Source organism: Cervus elaphus, chromosome 9, assembly GCF_910594005.1.
Source record: "Cervus elaphus chromosome 9, mCerEla1.1, whole genome shotgun sequence".
In the NCBI taxonomy this organism is placed as follows: domain Eukaryota; kingdom Metazoa; phylum Chordata; class Mammalia; order Artiodactyla; family Cervidae; genus Cervus; species Cervus elaphus.
This window is the reverse complement of record NC_057823.1, coordinates 16,444,785-16,461,584: the sequence shown is the minus strand read 5'-3', so window position 1 is coordinate 16,461,584 and position 16,800 is coordinate 16,444,785. Positions and strand designations below refer to the sequence as shown.

The 16,800-nt window shown below is 39.9% G+C and overlaps 1 pseudogene; it reads left to right on the top strand.

The window, feature by feature from the left end:
• Positions 1–7,900: 7,900 nt before the first annotated feature.
• On the top strand, positions 7,901–8,641 carry LOC122700369 (annotated as a pseudogene).
• The last annotated feature ends 8,159 nt before the right edge of the window (positions 8,642–16,800 follow it).

Genomic DNA, 16,800 nt, shown 5'->3' with positions numbered 1-16,800 from the left:
TCGCCAGGCCTCCCTGTTCATCACCAACTCCTGGAGTCTACCCAAACCCATGTCCATTGAGTCGGTGATGCCATCCAGCCATCTCATCCTCTCCCCTGCCCCCAATCCTTCCCAGCATTAGGGTCTTTTCCAATGAGTCAACTCTTGGCATGAGGTGGCCAAAGTATTTGTTGATTAGCTGTAGTCATTTTCTGATGGTATCTTTAAGGTTTTATATGTATAGTATCATGTCACTTGCAAGCAGTGAGTTTTATTTCTTTTCCAATCTGGATTCCTTTATAAGCTACAGTAATCAAAAAAGCATGGTACTGTCATAAAACCAGACACACAGACAATGAATTAGAATTGACAGTCCAAAAATAAACCCATGCATTTATGGTCAACTAATATTTGGCAAAGGAAACAGGGATACTCAGTGTGGAAATGATAGTGTCGCCAATAAATAGTGTTGGAAAAATTGGATAACTACATGAAAAAGAATAAAATTGGGTGTCTTTTTTATACCACTCACAAAAATTAACTCAAGCCAGAGGCTCAGGAGGAGGGGATGGGGAGATATTGGTCAAAATGCACAAACTTTCAGTTTTAAGATAAATAACTTCTGAGGATCTTATGTACAGAATTTTGATTAGAGTTAACAATACTCTATTGTGTATCTGAAAGTTGCTATTAGAGTTTTAATGCTCTCACTATAAAGACAACTAAGAGGTAGTTATGTCAGGTGAAGGATGCATTAACTAATCTTATTATAGGGCACATTTTGCAACATACATGTGTATCAAGTAACCACAATGTACACCTTAAACTTAAACAATGTTAAATGTCAATTATATCTCAATAAAGTTGAAAAAACACTAGAACAACCTACTTAAAGCTGAAAAGAGTCTGAGCTTTCATTGCATACCAGGCAGTGGAGGAACAGTAGATCTACACTCTTCAGTCATGAGCCAGCAGAGACACAGTGCAGCCTGGTAAGCACTGAGGGTAACAGTGGATGGACTGTCAGGAGCAGTGTTTCCTCATTATTAGGAGAAACAGGACAGCTGGGACAAACAGGTGATAGGAGATTGATGTGCAAAGTTTCAGCTCCGAGCCCTATGAAGTTTATGCTCTTAGTTGCGGTGGTGGTTCAAGAATTCTCATTCAGAATTCTGCTTTCTTCCTACCCTGATTCTACCTCTCCTAGGCATCTCCACATAACAGCGGGAAATGGGTCATTCCTATCTGCCCCATAGGCACTTAAAAACAATCATGCAGGTGATGTTAGAATGTTGTTTGTTGTTCAGTTGCTCAGTCATGTCCAACTCTGCGACCCCATGGACTGCAGCACACCAGGCTTCCCTGTCCTTCACTGTCTCCCGAAGCTTGCTCAAACTCATGTCCATTTAGTTGGTGATACTGTCCAACCACCTTGTCCTCTGTCATCCCCTTCTCTCCCTACCTTCTATCTTTCCAAGCATCAGGGTCTTTTGCTATGAGTTGGCTCTTTGCATCAGGTGGCCAAAGTTTTGGAGCTTCAGCTTTGACATCAGTCTTTCCAATGAATATTGAAGGTTGATTTCCTTTAGGATTGACTGGTTTGATCTCCTTGCAATCCAAAGGACTTCTCAAGAGTCTTCACCAACACCACAACTCAAAAGCATCAATTCTTCAGCGCTCAGCCTTCTTTATGGTCCAACTCTCACATCCATACATGACTACTGGAAGATCCATAGCTTTGACTAGATGGACTTTTGTCAGCAAAGTAATGTCTCTGCTTTTTAATATGCTGTCTAGGTTGGTCATAACTTTTCTTCCAAGGAGCAATTGTCTTTTAATTTCATGGCTGCAGTCACCATCTGCAGTGATTTTGGATCCCAAGAAAATAAAGTCTGTCACTGTTTCCATTGTTTCCCCAACTATTTGCCATGAAGTGATGATACCAGATGCCATGATCTTCATTTTTTGAATGTTGAGTTTTAAGCCAACTATTTCACTCCTCCTTCATCTTCATCAAGAGGCTCTTTAGTTCCTCTTGACTTTCTGCCATAAGGGTGGTGTCATCTGCATATCTAAGGTTACTGATACTTCTCCCTCATGTTAGGATGAGGAGAATGTAACCATAACAGAATCTAGGACCTTTATTGGGGATTTCTTGATTGCCAGGTTCTGAGCTAACTGTTCCATGTATCTTGTTTCATTTCATCTGCATAATCTCCCTCAAGGTATAAATGCAGGTATTACTGTTATTTCACAAAAGAGGAAAAGATCATAGCATTTTAAATTTAATTCTTACCAGTTATGAACTAAAAAGAGCTTCCCAGGTGGCTCAGTGGTAAAGAATCTGCCTGCCGATGCAGGAGCTTCAGGAGCTGCAAGTTTGATCCCTGGGTCGGGAAGATCCCTGGAGGAGGAAATGGCAACCCACTCAAGTATTCTTGCCTGGGGAACCTCCTGGACAGAGGAGCCTGGCGGGCCACTGTCTATGGGGTGGCAAAGAGTCAGACATGACTGAACTGACTGAGCACAGAACACATGCATTAAAAAGGAAAGAAGTTGAACTGAGGTGGATGAACCGAGAGCCTTCATACAGAGTAACGTAAGTCAGAAAGAGAAAAATAAATGTTGTATATTAAGCATGTATATGGAATCTGAAAAAAAAAAAGATACTGATGAATCTATTTGCAGGGCAAGAATAGAGATGCAGATGTAGGGATCAGGCATATGGACATAGCAGGGGAAGAAGAGGGTGGGGCAAATTGAGATAGTAGCATTGACATATATACACTACCATGTATAAAATAGTGTAAAAATACCATGTGTAAAATAGCCAGCTGGTGGGAAGCTTCTGTATAGTACAGGGAGCTCAGATCAGTGCTCTGTGATGATAGAGAAGGGTAGGATGGGGTGGGAGGGAGGATGAAGAGGGAGGGGATATATGTATACTTATGACTGATTATGATGTTTTATGGCAGAAACTAACACAACATTGAAAGCAATTGTTCTCCAATTAAAAATAAAAATTAAAAAAAAAAAGTCAATTTGGAACGAAGCCAAGTTGAAACTGGGCAATCTAACCCCAGACGCAGGGCCCCTAGCTGTCCCTCTCCCCTGGCACTCCACGCGGGGACCCTCTCTCTGCTCATGGTGTTCTACCCTTTGGGGGCTCCTGGTGGGCCTCAACCCTTGCTGTTTCAACTAGGGGAGCTTAACTGAGATGACAAGCAGGGGTCCCAGGAAGTATTGGTAGATGATAACTCAGGGCAGACTTCTCTGGTGCTCCCAATCTCAGTTTTCTGCTTCTTCCTTCTTCATGTAATCAGCTCACTCAGGGTCAAATGAGATGTGTGTGGTATGTATATATACAATGGAATATCACTCAGCCATAAAAAAAAATGAAATCCTGCCATTTGCAGCAACATGGATGGATATATACTTAGTGACGTTCACAGACAATGACAAATATTCTATGTTATCACTTTTATGCAGAATTTTTAAAGTAAAAGAGACAAATGTATATTGTATATTGCAAAACAGATTCACAGATATAGAAAATAAACTTACGGTTACCAAATGAGAAAGAGTGGGAGAAAGCGACCCATTAGGAATATAGCATTAATAGATACAAGCTACTATACACAAAATATATAAGCAATAAGGATATACAGTAGTACAAAGAAATATAGCCATTATTCTGTAATAAGGTTACTTTTTAAATTAATTTTTATTGGAGTATAGTTGCTTTACATGTTATGCTGGTTTCTACTGCACAGCAAAATGAATCAGCCACACATATACATGTAATCTCCTCCCTTTTGGACCTCTTTCCTATTCGTTCACCACAGTGCGTTAAGTAGAGATCCCTGTGCTATACAGTATGTTCTAAATGGAGTATAATCTATAGAAATGTTGAATCACTTCACTGTACACCTACACTGAAGGTGTGAATCAACTATATGTCAATTTTTAAAAGGGAGCTATAAAGTCTGGGGTTTGGGCTCCATTTCTACTCAAGAAATTGGACCTCATTTATATTCCAATTCTTTTATTTTACTTCTGTTTCAAAACTTTCCATTTCATATGGGGGTATAGCCAATTAACAATGTTGTGATAGTTTCTGGTGAACAGTGAAGGGATTCAGCCATACATATACATGTATACATCCACCTGCTTTAAGAAAATTCTTTTTATTGAATGGAGGAAATCAGTTTTTAAATTTTTTTTCCCATTTATTTTTACAAGTTGGAGGCTAATTACTTTACAATATTGTAGTGATTTTTGCCATACATTGACATGAATCAGCCATGGATTTACATGTGTTCCCCATCCTGAACCTCCCTCCCCATCCCATCCTTCTGGGTCTTCCCAGTGCACCAGCCCCGAGCACTTGTTTCATGCATCCAATTTGGGCTGGTGATCTGTTTCACCCTTGATAATTTAGAAAGATGGTAACAATAACCCTATATGCAAAACAGAAAATTCTTTTTTTTTTAATTTCTTTTTTTATTGAAGGATAACTGCTTTACAGAATTTTGTTGTTTCTTAAAGAGATGGGAATACCAGACCACCTTACCTGCCTCCTGAGAAACCTGTATGCAGGTCAAGAAGCAACAGTTAGAACTGGACAAATAGAGAAAGGAGTACATCAAGGTTGTATATTGTCAATCTGCTTATTTAATTTATACACAGAGTACATCATGAAAAATGCCAGACTGGATGAAGCACAAGCTGAAATCAAGATTTCCAGGAGAAATATCAATAACCTCAGATACACAGATGACAACACCCTTGTGGGAAAAAGCAAAGAACTAAGGAGCCTCTTGTTGAAAGTAAAAGAGGAGAGTGAAAAAGTTGGCTTAAAACTCAACATTCAGAAGACTAAGATCTTGGCATCCAGTCCCATCATTGCATGGCAAAGAGATGGGGAAACAATGGAAACAGTGAGAGACTTTATTTATTTTTGGCTCCGAAATCAGTGCAGATGGTGGCTGCAGCCATGACATTAAAAGATGCTTGCTCCTTGGAAGAAAAGCTATGACTAACTTAGAAAGCATATTAAAAAGCAGAGACATTACTTTGCCAACAAAGGTCTGCCTAGTCAAAGCAATGGTTTTTCCAATAGTCAAGTATGGATGTGAGAGTTGGACTATAAAGAAAGCTGAGCACCAAAGAATTGATGCTTTTGAACTGTGGTGTTGTAGAAGACTCTTGAGAGTCCTTTGGACCGCAAGGAAGTCAAACCAGTCCATCCTAAAGGAGATCAGTCCTGGGTGTTCATTAGAAGGACTGATACTGAAACTGAAACTCCAATACTTTGGCCACCTGATGCGAAGAACTGACTCATTAGAAAAGACCCTGATGCTGGGAAAGATTGAAGGTAAGAGGAGAAGGGGACGACAGAGAATGAGATGATTGGATGGCATCACCGACTTGATGGACATGAATTTGAGCAAACTCCGGGAGTTAGTGATGGACAGGGAAGCCTGGCATGCCTGTGGTCCATGGGGCCATAGAATTGGACACAACTGAGGGACTGAACTGAACTGAAATGATCCCCCTTCCTGCCCCCATAGCTTGTCTTCCATCCAGGCTAGCACATAACATTAAGCAGAGTTCTCTGTGCTATACAGTAGGTTCTTGTTGGCTATCCATTCTAAGTATAGCTGTGTGTACATGGACATATTGTTTAAATGTACCTCAGAAGTACCTCTGATAAGCTCTCTGGACTCCTGCTCAAAACTTCTGAAAGTCAGAAAACAAGGAAATTTAGTCAAAGATTGGTAATTTAATCTTAATCCTGTTTGCTCCACTTCTAATAGTGTATTATGGGAAAATTTCCTAGGAACTCTGAGACAGCATTGTCATTGAGTTGACCCCTAGTTGACACAACCCCATCAAGAAAGGCTTGAGCAGGTAATAGATGCTCTCTATATGACTCATATGAAAGGGATGTGTAAAGTAAGGGGAAAAAATTGATAAGGCAGCATGCTCAGTCACGCAGTTGTGCCTGACTCCTTGTGACCCCATGGACTGTAGCCCACAAAACTGCTCTGTCCAGGGAATTTTACAGGCAAGAATACTGGAATGGGTTGCCATTTCCTCCTCAGGGATCTTCCCAATCCAGGGATCAAACCCATGACTCCGGCATCTCCTACCTTAGCAGATGGATTCTTTACCATTAAACCACTGGCTGATCCTCATATTATTTGACTTAAATATCCTATGACTTGTAACAGTTTCCCTTGCATCCCTGGTAGGGCATTTTTTGTCCTTACACAAATAGGTACTTAGTGTACAGAGAGAAATGGCTAGTCTCGTTTATTACTAATTCCCCAGAACTTTACCTTGCTGTCACAAAGGAGGCACCAAAAACAAAACCAGTCTTTGTTAAATACTGAAGAGACTCTTCAGTTGTTCACAGGAACAAAGCAAAGGCACACGCTGGGATCATTCATGCCTGTGTTTCTTCCCTTTTTCAGGAATGTTCCATAGACTAAGATCCCCTGGAGGAGATCATGGCACCCCAATCCAGTATTCTTGCCTGCAGAATCCCATGGGCAGAGAAGCCTGGTGGGCTAGGAACACAAAGAGTCGGACATGACCGAAGCAACTTAGCATGCACACACATAGCACTAAAGACCAAATAAAAGAGCACTTGTTTGTGTCTATGTCATAGACTTGCTATCAGTTCAGTTCAGTTCAGTCACTAAGTCGTGTCTGACTCTTTGCAACCCCATGGACTGCAGCACGTCAGGCCTTGCTGTCTATCACCAACTCCTGGAGCTTACTCAAACTCATGTCCATTGAGTTGGTGATGCCATCCAACCATCTCGTCCTCTGTCGTCCCCTTCTCCTCTCGCCTTCAATCTTTCCAAACATCAGGGTGTTTTCCAATGAGTTAGCTCTTCGTATCAGGTGGCCAAAGTTTTGGAGTTTCCACTTCAGTATCAGTCCTTCCAATGAATATTCAGGACTGATTTCCTTTAGGATGGACTGGTTGGATCTCCTTGCAGTCCAAGGAACTCTCAAGAGTCTTCACCACAGTATCCAACACCACAGTTTGGAAGCATCAGTTCTTCAGCACTCAGCCTTCTTTATCGTCCAACTCTCACATCCACATGTGACTATTGGAAAAAACAGAGCTTTGACTTTGCAGACCTTTGTCAGCAAAGTGATGTCTCTGCTTTTTTAATATTCTGTCTAGGTTTGTCATAAACTTTCTTCCAAGGAGCAATTGTCTTTTAATTTCATGGCTGCAGTCATCATCTGCAGTGATTTTGGAGCCCCCCAAAATAAGTCTTTCACTCCATCGTTTCCCCATCTAATTGTCATGAAGTGATGAGACCAGATGTCATGATCTTTGTTTTTTGAATGTTGATTTTTAACCCAGCTTTTTCACTCTCCTCTTTCACCTTCATTTGACTATCTTTTCATTTTTTAAAAATTAGACAGATTTTATTATAGGAGAAAAGATATTTATGTTTTGTCTTAAAGAGTTGGCTCTATATTTCTGTAACCATGAATTTGCTAACTCTAGTGTTCTTGCTTTTCTAACATTCTTTAGTCAAGTATCTTTAAATAGGTGTGTATAGAAAGATCTGAATAACACAGAAAAGAAATATTGCCTCAACTAGAGAGCCTGCCCTGTTCAGAAGACTGAGAAATGGTGAAGGTGCTGCAGTGGATGGTCCTCAAGTGTGAATAGTTTACTAGTGAAAATCTTAAATGCAAAATATAAACACAGTTATAGTTGCCATTTTTCTTGTTTCCTTTTATCCAAACCTCTCCCCCCCCCCCCACCCCACCCCCAATCAATAGTTGTCCAAGCTACTTATAATCACAAAATTTAACACATGCTTCAGAATTCCTCCTCCTGGGACTCTCAGATGATCCAGAATTACAGTCCTCCCTCTTTCTGTCCATGTACCTGGTCACCGTGCTTGGGAACTTGCTCATCATCCTAGCTGCCACCTCTGACTCTCACCTCCACAACCCCCTGTGCTTCTTCATTGACAACCTGTCCTTGGCTGACATTGGTTACACCTCCACCACGATTCCTAAGCTGATAGTGGACACCCAAGCTCACAGCAGAGTCATCTCCTATGTGGGATGCCTGACACAAATGTCTTTTTTATCTTTTTTGATTGTATGAATTCTATGCTTCTGACAGTGATGGCTTATGATTGTTTTGTGGCCATCTGTCACCCCCTGCACTACACAGTCATCATGAACCCACACCTCTGTGGATTCTTAGTTTTGATGTTTTTTAATCTGCATTTTGGATCCCCAGCTACACAATTTGATTATATTACAACTGACCTGCTTCAGGAATGTGGAGATTTCTAATTTCTTCTGTGATTCTTCTCAACTCCTAAACCTTGCATGTTCTGACACCTCCACCAATAACATAGTCATGTATTTTGTTGGAGCTGTCTCTGGTTTTCTCCCTATTATAGGGATCTTTTTCTCTTACTATAACATTATTCCTTCCATTCCGAGAGTCCCCTCCTCAGGTGGGAGATACAAAACCTTCTCCATCTGTGGCTCTCACCTGTCAGTTGTTTGCCTATTTTATGGGACAGGCCTTGGAATGTACTTCAGTTCTGCTCTTTCACTCTCCCCCAAGAAGGGTGTGGTGACTTCTGATGCTGTGGACACCTGATTGCTGAAACCTTTTATCTACAACTTGACAAACAGGGACATCAAGAGTGCCCTGTGGAGGTTCTTCAGCAAAACAGTCTAATATTAATATCTCTGCCATCTATCTGGAGAATCAGTTGGAAAGGATATGAAAACAAGACATCTAGACCTGCAAATTCTTCTTCCTTCACTGCACTGTTTTTGTAGTCTCATGATTTTCATTCCTCTGCATATGTCACATATGAATATTGTTTCTCTTGTTTTTTAAAAATTGGATTAGGAAGGTATTCTATAATCTGTTGTATATCATGATCACTTCATGGCTGAATCCAATATGCATTGACGGCTTCCTGTAATTTCTTAGCAATGACTGTCATCCAGGTAAAATATGTATCTTTCAAAAAAATACTTATAATTGACACCCCTTTCCACAATTCATCTGCATTTTTCATACATTATTAAAAACCAAAGCTGTCACATGTAAAAAAGTGGAAGGAAGAGATCAAAATGGTAGAGTAGGAAGATGCAAGGCTCACCTCTCCTCACAAACACACCAAAACTACAACTGCACATACAATGAGTCTCAATGAAATTGACCTGGGTACTAGCAGGACTTCTTTAACCAAGATGATAGAGACATAACCACACGGAGTCTGGTAGGAGGGGAAGAAAACCAATCCGGTTGATTACAACCAGTATCATAGAAATATGAAAAATTATTAAAGAATACTACAGTCATGTAACCCTCAGAGTGGGAGAAAATAATTGGAAATGAAACAACTGACAAAAGATTAATTTCCAAAATATGCAAGCAGCTCATGTAGCTCAACATCAGAAAAACAAACAACCTAATAAAAAATGGGCAAGAGACTTAAACATTTCTCCAGAGAAGACATCCAGATGGTAATAAACACATGAAAAAATGCTCAACATTACTTATTATTAGAGAAATGCAAATCAAAATGACAATGAGGTATCACCCCACACCAGTCAGAATGGCCATCATCAAAAAATATTCAAATAATAAATGCTGGAGAGGATGTGGAGAAAAGGGAACCCTCTTGCACTGTTGGTGGGAATGTAAATTGATATGCCACTATGGAGAACAATATGGAGATTTCTTTAAAAACTAGGAATACAACTAACATGTGACCCATCAATCCCATTACTGGGCATGTACCCTGAGAAAACCATAACTGAAAAAGACACATGTACCCCAGTGTTCATTGCAGAACTATTTACAACAGCCAGGACATGGAAGCAACCTGGATATCAGTCAAAGGATGAATGGATAAAGAAGCGGTGGTATATACATACAATGGAATATTACTCTGCCATAAAAGAATGAATTTGAGTCTGTTCTAGTGAGGTGGATGAACCTAGAGCCTCTTATACAGAGTGAAGTAACTTAGAAAGGACTTGACTGAACACATGATGGATGTTTCATTCATGTTTTTCATCTTTTAGTAAATATTTAATTAATTATGTTCTTATGCTTAGATGTTCAGTTATGTCTGACTGTTTGTGACACCAAGGACTGTAGCCTACCAGGTTCCTTTGTCCATGGAATTCTCCAGGCAAGAAAACTGGAGTGGGTTGCCATTTCCTTCTCCAAGGGATCTTCCCTACCCAGGGATCAAACCTTGGTCTCCTGCATTGCAGGCAGAGTCTTTACCAACTGATCCACTAGGGGAGCCCTTTTAATTAATCACTTCTGTTAAATTATCTTAATTAACATAACAAGAGTGGGTTCTCTTCTTGATTAAACTCTGACTGAAAAATCATAATGTGGGGAAGAAAGGTATGTTGTGAGATTCCATAATTGGAGGATAGCAAAGTGAACTCTGGGTGGGGAGCGGAGATGATTTTAATGATATGTCTTGGCCAAGGGTATATAATTGAGGTTTAAGATAGTGGCATGGTATTTCCAGTGACTGTGTGAGTCTAATTGTGCCTGTGGATAAATCACCCAAGTCACTATGGATAAACTACAACTAGAAAAGCCCACATGCCACAACTAGAGAAAGCTCTCATACTGCAACGAGGAGCTTGCACACTGCAATGAAGACCCGGTACAGTAAAAATACAACAATTTTTAAAAAGGGATACATGTACCCCAATGTTCATTACAGCACTATTTACAATAGCCAGGACATGGAAACAACCTAAATATCCATTGACAGAGAAATTGATAAAAAAAATGTGGTACAAACACACTATAGTGTATTACTCAGTTATAAAAGGGAACAAAATTATGTCATTTGCACCAACATGGATGGAGCTAAAGATGATCATACTGAGTAAGATAAGTCACAGAAAGACAAATAGCATATGAAATCACTTATATGTGTGGAATCTTAAGAAAGGGTACAAGTGAATTTATCTACAAAACAGAAATAGAGAAGAAACTTATGGCTATCAGTGGACAAGGGGGAAGGTATAAATTAGGAGATTGGGACTGACATATATGTATATATATATATATACTACTATATATAAAATAGATAACTAATAAGTACCTACTGTATAGTGGAGGGAACTATGCTCAATACTCTATAATGGCCTATATGGGAAAAGAGTCTCAATGTGGATATGTGTATGTGCATAACTGATTCACTTTGCTGTTTACATGAAACTAACACAACAGGATAAATCAGTTCGACTCCAATAAAATTTTTTAAAAACTACACATGCAACCCAAAGTGCATAACAGCACTGTTTACAATACCTAAGCCATGGAAGCAATATAAATGTCCTTTAACACGCATGGATAAAGAAGGTGTAGTGTTGTATACGATGGAATATTACTCAGCCACGAAAAAGAATTGACTAATGCCATTTGTAGCAACATGAGTGAACCTAGAAATTCACCTAGTATGAAGTAAGTCAGACAAAGACAAAATCATATGACATCACTTACATGTGTACTCTAAGAAAGTAATACAAATGAACTTATTTATAAAACAGAAATAGAGTCACAGTCATAGAAAGCTAACTGATGGTTACTAAAGGGGTAAGGAGAGGAAAGGATACATTGGGAGTTTGGGATTAACATATTAACTACCATATATAAAATTACTAACTACTGTATATAAAATATATAAACAACAACAACTTACTATATAGCACAGGGGACTCTATTCAATGTCTTATAATCATCTATAATGGAAAAGAATACAAAAAATAATAGATATATACATGTGTAAAAAAGTATCTGAAGTTTCCAATAAGATAAACAACTTGGACGTCAGAGGTAAGTAGAGGTCAGCCTCTTCCTGGAAAGAGGAAAGGTTCAGATATCTCCTAACACATTCACTTTTCTCCTTCTTCTCCTCCATTAAATTAACAAATCCTCAGAGACTGAGAAAAAAAATTGGGCCAATTTAGCTAATTATCCACTATGAACATTGAGGTCTATTGATGTTCTAGAGATATTTAGAGCATATCACTCTAAATAATTACCCTGTACTTCCCAGCCCTTCATATAGCCAAACCCAGTCCAATGGATTCCATACCTTTGTGGCTCACCGTCCCAGAGTTGTCCACACCAGGAGGACCACACCTGAGTCTGTCTTGCTGGCCATCCTGAGGACAAAGCCTCAGTCCTCATCCAAACAGCACATAGAGGAGGGGCAGGCAATCTGCATCCCTCAGTCCTGCCCCAGCAGAGACACAGCACAGCCCAGAGAGTGCCAAGTGCAGAGAGAGACACTGGATGCAGGAGGTATGGGAGAGCCTTTTTTCTCATCATCTAAGCTAAGCAATGGGACAGTTGAGATAGCCAGTGGGAGGCCCCAAAATGCACAGATTCAGCTCAGAGCCCTATGAAGTTGCTGTTGTTCATGGTGGGGATCTGAGAGCTCTTATTTAAATTTCTATTTTCCTCTGACATTGGTTTTATCTTTGGGGGGGGGGGCATCTTTTCTACCTGAGCAGGAAAGCATTCCCTCTAAATTGTCTTCCAAGTGCTCCAAAAGATCATGAAGGGGATGCTGCTGAAAATGATGAGAGTAACCTATATAGTATCATAAAATATTGCCTAAGGATTCCAAATGCCAGGAGTTGAGCCAAGTCCTTTTATATAGCTAGTTACTTTTTGTTTTGATTACCGCTCCCAAAATAGAGCAACAACATTATCAGTAGTTCTGGATGGCAACACAATACTTTAAGGTACTGTGGTTTATTTTTAAGGTTTATATTTGAGGTTTATTTTTATAAACCTGAAGGAGAAAGAGGGTAAAATCAGATCTGAATGCAGACTGTGATATTCCATCCATAAGGCACCTAGATAGTATCCTGTCCTGCTAATCCAATCTGCATTCAGGGAGCTGAGTTTAGGAGCAATGCAATCCCTCTGTAAGGAAGAATTGACATGAAAATGCTCTAAGTTGGTACAAGAAGGCAAACAGGGTTTGAGAGTCAGATATCCCTTGATCACTGTGCTCTTCTTTCTGGGGATTCATGGCAGACACAGTGGTGAACATGTGTGGCTCCTGGTACATTAGTTACAGGAAGGAAGTCTGAGTTGAAAGTGGGGATCCTAGAAAGATTCTGCTTATGACAATTCAAGTCAGTTCTTTCTCTTGCCCCTGGTCTCGAATTTTGCTTCACTGTTCACTTCCTCCTTTATTCTTGTAACTTACACCCTCTTGATCTCCAAGGGAGTGTAGAGTCAGAGTGTTGGGTTCTATTCTTAGGCAGGAAATAAGAAACAGTTCAAAGGTTTTAATATATCTTAGGAAAATCAGAAGAGACTCCTGAACCTCTGCTTAAACTCCCTCTGAAATGTAGGGAAACAGAGTGGACAAGTTCAGTGCTTGAGACCCACAATTTAATTTTGAATCTTATCTGCCCTACTTATTATCTGAATGACAAAGAACTGGGCAAGTTACTAATATCTTTAAACCTGCGTTGCCATCTAAGTTGATACATCACTGACAAACTGCATTAAGAATGAAACAAAATGAGTATCAAGCATGTGAATAAATGTGTGATGGATGCATTATAGTAAAACCAAATGAATTTTAAGTGTTGTTATAATTATTGTTATTCTCAGGGTAAAGTACCAATCACTCAAATAAAATATCTTGTGATCTGAGGTTTGGTTTTCCCTAGACCCTGAGAGGACATTTTGCTTTTTGTTCTTTATGCTAGTGGATTCTGAATGCCTGGAGGGAAAAAATTGAGACTCATTTATTTCTGATTCCCCACAGCCTTTCCTTGCTTGTCACAGAAGAGGTTGCAACAAGAAAATGTTTTGCTAAATATTGAATAGACTCTTTTTGGTTCTCATAAACAATACGTGTAGGCAATGTGGCTTCCACCCACTGGGCACTTCCCTGCCTGAGTTTCCTTCCATCCAGTGATGTTGTGTAGGGCTAGACAAAAGAGAAAATGGTGCTTGCATGTCACTTCCTACAGGAGCTATCATTTTACATTTAATAGAATCTATAACATTCAATTGGGCTTCCCTGGTGGCTCAGAGGGTAAAGAATTCATCTGCAATGTGGGAGACCTGGGTTTAATCCCTGGGTCAGGAAGATTTCATGGAGAAGAAAGTGGCTACCCACTCCAGTATTCTTGCCTGGAGAATTAAATGGACAGCGGAGCCTGGTGAGCTATACAGTCCATGGGGTCCTAAAGAGCTGGACACACCTGAGCAACTAACACATTCACTTTTCACTTTCATAACATTCAATAATTTTTAAAAAGAGTGGATCATAAAAATGAAAAAAAAAGAGAAAAAGAGAAAGAAAAAAGGAAGTTAATTTTAGTGTGTAGACTGAGACATATCTTAGGATTTGCACTCATTCTCTGAATGAATTCCTTGAGATGTGGTAGACTTCTAATTCTACTTCATATATATAGAATAATGGAGAAGGAAATGGCAACCCACTCCAGTATTCTTGCCTGGAGAAGCTCATGGACAGAGGAGCCTGGCAGGCTACAGTCCATGGGGTTGCAAGAGTCAGACGTGACTTAGTGACTAAACCACCACCATAATAGAATATAAGATCATTAAACTAATATTAGAATTGTATATCATTAGCTAACTACTTCAATAATAAATCAAATTCTGTACACCTAAAACTATCACAACATTGTTAATCAACTATACTCCAGTATAAAATAAAAAGTTAAAAAATTCTGATTTAAGAACTGTGACTGAATATTTGACCTGGACAAAGGAGCCTGGTGGAATACAGTCCATAGGGTCAGAAAGAGTTAGACACGACAGAAGCGACTTAGCACACACAGGGGCTTCCCAGGTGGCACGAGTGCGCTAGTGGTAGAGAACCCTCCTGCCAGTGCAGGTGACGCAAGAGACATGGGTTCAATCCCTGGGTTGGGACAATCCCCTGGAGGAGGGCATGGCAACCCACTCCAGTATTCTTGCCTGGAGAATCCCATGGACAGAGAAGCCTGGCAAGCTACAGTCCTTGGGACTGCAAAGAGTCAGACACAACTGAGCCACTACTGGGGATCAGGTTGGGCTGCCCCAAAACATGCCAAAATGGCATATTGATTAGTTATAATTGATGTTATTCAAGAAGCAGCTGATGCAAGGAGGAGATTCTGATTCTTGTCTCTTTCCCTGAAATTAGTAAATAAATCTCTCACACGAAAGGGGCTCTCCTATATCTGGAGATAGAAGGACCCCTTTATCATCAGAGATGGGGGATTTGGAGCGTAGAGGTTATGTAAGCAAAGCTTGTTATTTCTTTAATATACTACCCCAAGTCCAAGCTGTTAAGATTCTTCACTAATGAAGAACCCAAAGCCTAAATTTCTTTGTCCTGTCAATTCCTCATCAATTTATTGCTTCTCTGAAAAGGGATACAAGTTGCCTGTTTCAGACACTTCTTAGGCCCCATTTCTGTGAGACCTCCACGTGCATGAATTCAAATTTGTTATTCTTTTTCTCCTGTTAATCTGACTAGTGTCAATGTTGTTATTAGTTTGGCCACAAGCACTCAGCAGCGGTAGATGGAAAAATTTCCCCTTCCTCAACATCGCACTGTCCTGCAAACAAATATTATTGGTTCAACTTCAATGTAAGGGATACCAGTGCAGAGAGGTGGGGAGATTTACACACACTCCACATTTAGTGGGTGAAAGATGCAGGTCTCACACAAAGGCTTCCTGATTCCCACCCCATGTCTCCCACCAGAGTGAATTGATTGTTTTCTTTTGAAACCTGCTTTAGTCTCAGATGAGCAAATGCAGTTAGAACCATGGATTCCTCCTGCTGGGATCTGGTGAGTTTATCCATGAATTAGCAGAATGGAACAAGTGGTTTGCAGGGCCCTTTTACGTGAATATTATGAATGATGGAGTTTTCTATGAATAGAAATGCATTTTCCAGTGAAATGAAAATCATTCAGTCGTATCCGTGTCTGTGCTACCATACAGGCTGTAGCCTGCCAGCCTCCTCTGTCCACAGAATTCTCCAAGCAAGAATACTGGAGTGGGTAGCTAGTCCCTTCTCCAGGGGATCTTCTGAATGCTGAGGTTGAACTCAGGTCTCCTGTACTGCAGGCAGATTCTTTACTGTTTGAGCCACTATTTTCCAGACCATTCTGTAAATCTGAGCTATGGAAGCATCATTCCCTATGCAAGTCGGAAGAAGGATCTTTTTTATTTTATCCCTTGACAATTGGAGCAAGTACTTGCTTTTGTCTGATATCTTGGTCAGGAAAATAAGTCTAGGTAGTTAATAGGAAAGTTGCATGTTTCAATTTTTAGAACTGAGGCAATAGTCATGGGCTTATATATTTTGGAAATACTCTTGTGTAGGATGGAGGGCAGTGTTAGTATTATTTTATCTGTATCATAATAAGAAATTGAAAAAAAATGAATTTTAACCCTCAGGTAGTACTTTGCATGATTTTATGTGCTGAAATACATATATGATCTTAGTTCCCCCACCAGGAATCAAACCTGCACCTCCTGCATTGGAAGTATGGATTCTTAACCACTTGACCATCAGAGAAGTCCAAAAACTCTCTATTTTTATCAGTAATAAATATAAGTTCCAAAGCAAGTATTGTTAAATTTTTGCATTTTAGTATGTGAAGTGGATAATCATGGTATTAATGATGCCAAAATCTTGGCTCCCTCTCTGCCAAGGCCAAATATAAATATAGAGACAGAGTCTGGAGGAAATAGAAAAGAGTTTCT